Below are 4,759 nucleotides of genomic sequence, written 5' to 3' on the forward strand. Positions count from 1 at the left end.
ATAAACTGGAATATGCTTGCAGACCACAAGGTGAACAGACAGGGAAAACACGAAACAGAACTTCCCCTGGCAAGCAGGCCCAGACCCCCTCAGTCAATAGTCCGAACCTGCGAGGGGGGGGGTGGCGAGAGCCCACTGTTCAGACGTCACCAACCAGCAGCCACAAGGGGGTGGGGCATTTCCCCATGAGCTGATTCGCTACACACTGACTCATAAAACACAAATAAATAATTCAAATATCTCCTTACTATTTTCCCCAACATAGTCATGGTATTTTTTGTGGCAAGCTTTAGCCTATTTAGCGCTCACATCACGTTGCTGTGCGTCATGGTCACGAAAACTCATCATTTGCATGTGTTTTTAAGCATTGTGGTTTAAAAACAAGTGATTTGAGCCATTGAAACGCAAATAACAGCACTATATGCGCCTGTTTCTGAGCATGATTTCTGCAATTGGGTCGGATCGAAGTCGGGTCATATTCACACCTTAAACGAACCGTACCATAGTTCGTTTGGAAGCTGACCAAGACCATGAGGATGTATTCACACCTGTTTTGTTTAGTTCGATTGAATCAAACTCAAGTTTGTTTCCCTGAACGTAAAGAGTTTTACACGGTCAATCCGCTTTCCAGTTCTTGATACGGTTGTTTTCGCTTGTACAGGCTTGCAACTTGGCTTTTGGCTGTATTTGGGCAAAACAACAGTGCCAAAAGTGTAAGCACGGAAAAATGGAAGTCAGAAGAATACAGATCATATTTATTTTGCCTTAGCATGAAGTTGCAGTTTCCCAATACATGAATTACACTTACAAAAAAAAACAGTAAAAGGCTCCAAATCTTCTTTTCTTACACTTGAAACGTGATTTACACTTTTACAAATATTTTCTTGCGAATGCTAAATTAATTTAAGCTTGCTATCTTATGTAGAATATGTACACTTTCACAAATCTTACCCTGCACATGCAAATCTTTTAGGCATCATTTTATCTCCATATATTTTGACCTACTTAATTGACATGTTCTTTCAAACTGAAAACATTTAGTTGAACCAAAGCATAACTGTTTTAAGTCAGTTTAACACAATGCAACTGTGTTTGAACGAGAAATCGAATACAATGGTGTTAAATTAAAATGAATTGTTTAAATAAAGTGAACAGTATCATAAAATCATTTTTCTTTTGAGTATTCTTCAGATTATAAAAAGGTAAGAAAGAGATTGTCCTTATAAGAACCTTTGACTGAATGGTCCTTTGTGGACCAAAAATTGTTATTCTATGGCATCACTGTGAAGAACCTTTTAAGTACCTTTATTTTTAAGAGTGTACTTGCTTATTTCCTTCCTTCCTTATTTACTTACTTACTCACTTACTTACTTACTCGCTCTTATAATTTCCAGTAAACTTATAAACTCCAGTATAACTGACAGATTTAAAGCATGGATGTTTGAACCTGCATACATTTCCTATGAAACAAACATTTAGGTGTTTGCTACAGTACATACAATCAGTGGAACAAATCACATGTGGTCACAGATGAGTCAAATTTGCTCATCAGCATTTTCATATTTGTTTATATGTCATCACTTGAGAACATCATAAGATGATGACACTTTTCCAAAAAGGGGAACCATTCGAATGAAACAGACTTTACCTAAATGTAACCTTAATGCCTGAAACTTCTCTTCTGAGTCCAAAGGACTGCTCTGACTGCAATGCTGAGAATGTTTTATTGACTCTTCTATGTCCAAACCTGTTTGTTTTATGACTAGACACTTTTCTAAACCTGTGCTCAGCTACAGTGCAACGCTCGAACTACTATAGCAGTACTATCTTCATTTTTTCCTGTAATGGAAAGCCCAATCATAAGTGTAACAAAGAGACAGATAGGTATTATGGCACATCTAAATCCATCCCCATTGTATTCTATGAATACTTTTTAATTATTTTCTCCCTCATCTTATATTCCTTTGCCACACTCTTTCCTATACTGACGTTTTAAGTCTTTAATATGGAAAATGCTGGCAGTCTTGGCTTATGCCAATAACGCTTCATTGATACTAAATTACTGTACTGCTATAAAGCACATCTTGAATGATGACCAATCAAGACAGTGAAATCAGAAAAATATAGATAGCTACACACATGTACTTAAATGGTAATACCTTTTCAAGTTTTGTTTTGTTCGTTATTGGTTATATTACTAACTGTTAAAATAGAAGGCAACAGGCTATTAACTTGAGCAAGTACTAAATAGGCAGACAGCAATGTATAACAAATGAAACAATACCAATTGCTAAACTGTTATAGGTCCATTTTCTCTTAACCCAAAACATTCTTACAGATAGACAGTACTTTCTATGATTCTGCATTAACGATTCAATTTCTCTTTCTCTTAATGCAGTATCACCATATCCAGATGTATGCCTATCACACACTTGATATGTGTTTGTGTTAAAGGGAATTAATTAATGGCTCACCGGTCACGAATGTTTCCTGAGCAGCAGCTGAGTCATCTGCGCCATTGCTGCGATCAAAGATGCTAGAGTTAGAGTTTAGAGCCCCCCCCCCCATCATGATTTTGAGCTATGAATAAAATATAAAAATTAAATAATTTATATTTTCTCATTTTATTTGTGTTACCTTGTTATTTTAGTGGATAGAATAAGTACGCTTTTTGCTAAAGTAATTTCTATGATATTTGGTCCTCACTGCAGAACACAAGATCCAAGGGGCGTGGTTGCATCCAGATCCAACTCCTCCCACCTACATATACCTAAACCTATCCGGCTCCACCCCCTGATCCCTAAACCCACCCATCTCCACCCCTTAACCTACCAATCTCTCCACCCCCTAGATGTGGATCCAACCACGCCCCCTGGATCTTGTGTTCCGCAGTGAGGGGCTACTGGCCCATTCTCGCGAGCCGCGACTCATCATGATTCTTAACTTGTCGCGATAGGCTATATGAGAGGAATCTCTTATCAATATTTTCCCGCTTTAGCAAGTTAACTGAATAATGGAAATTCGTTGTATATTTTAATAAACCCGCGAATAAAAATGTGGTGGACTGAGACACCGCTGGCTGAATTGGACAGGCGATTTTCACATGAATCAGTGGATAGAATAAGTAAGTTTTGGGCTAAATTCATTCCTATGATATTTAAGCCCCATTCTCGCGAGCCGCGACTCATCATGATTCTTAACTTGTCGCGATAGGCTATATGAGAGGAATCTCTTATCAATATTTTCCCGCTTTAGCAAGTTAACTGAATAATGGAAATTCGTTGTATATTTTAATAAACCCGCGAATAAAAATGTGGTGGACTGAGACACCGCTGGCTGAATTGGACAGGCGATTTTCACATGAAGCATTGGCCTCGATTGCGGCGTGTGATGCAGTATTCAGTTGTGACTAAAACAGCATCAGTCCCCTATTAAGCATGTACGCAAGCCTTAAGATTCACCCTCAGCTTGTGACAGCTGAAATGTATCTTGTGAAATGTGCGATCGCATCGCCGATCACTCTTGAGAAACCTAGATATGGAGTAGTTCCTATGGCTCAGTGGTAGAGCATTGCGTTAGCAGCGCAAAAGATCGTGGGTTGAATTCCCAGGAAACACACATACTGGTAAAAAATGTATAGCCTGAATGCACTGTAAGTCGTTTTTAAAGCGTCTGCTAAATGCAAAAATTATTAATTAAATTATTATTAATTATTAAGTAGGCTACGGAAGGACAAATATCCAAACTTTTTCAGACTACTGCAGCTTGAACTCACGCTGCCAGTTGGTTCGGCTTAGAGCCCTGCACGGCGTCAAATTTAGGCCCTAGCCCGGCCCGTGTCCAACAGCTTATCAGAATTACCGGCCCGAGCCCGTCTTTTCCACCCTTCTCCCAAAACAGCTTACACTACTGTTTCAGCTATTGAAATGGTTCAGTTTTGTATGTAATGGTAAAGTGATTATATTTCGTTTAGTTTTTGTTTTTTAAAGTAACGACCAAGCGGCCAGAGCCAGACATGAGCCTATGTTTGCTCAATTTAGCCTTTTTGCCTAAAATAAAAATCTATAGATATAAAACAGTTCAAGCATATAACAATGTTTAAACGTTAAACCTAGATAAATGTGCGCTGTATACAATAGTTTGTGCGGAGAGTCAAGTCAAGTCAAGTCACCTTTATTTATATAGCGCTTTTAACAATACAGATTGTGTCAAAGCAACTGAACAGCATTAATTAGGAAAATAGTGTCAATAATGCAAAGTGACAATAGTAAACATTCATTTTTCAGTTAAAGACAGTTCATCATTGAATTCAGTGATGTCAACATCCAGCTCAGTTTAAATAATATCTTTGCAATTATGTCAACGATATCGCCGGAAATGAAGTGTCCCCAACTAAGCAAGCCAGAGGCGACAGCGGCAAGGAACCAAAACTCCATCGGTGACAGAATGGAGAAAAAACCTTGGGAGAAACCAGGCTCAGTCGGGGGGCCAGTTCTCCTCTGACCAGACGAACCAGCAGAACGGAAAAATCAATATAAGACGTAATAAAACAGACGATGAACAATATTAACAGCAATTATTATATGATGCAATCAAACTTATAGCAAAATGTGGTAGTTCTGTAAGTTGAGGGCTGGCTTCTCAGGTGTTCTGGATCCAGACTGAAGCTTGTGTAAATCCTAGTTACATCCCGTGGCAAAAGACAGAGAGACAGAGAAAAACATAATTAACGTAGCTGCTGTTCCAACCAAGCAAAATT

The sequence above is a fragment of the Sinocyclocheilus grahami genome, unplaced genomic scaffold, assembly GCF_001515645.1.
Source record: "Sinocyclocheilus grahami isolate Dianchi unplaced genomic scaffold, SAMN03320097.WGS_v1.1 scaffold1816.1, whole genome shotgun sequence".
Lineage (NCBI taxonomy): Eukaryota > Metazoa > Chordata > Actinopteri > Cypriniformes > Cyprinidae > Sinocyclocheilus > Sinocyclocheilus grahami.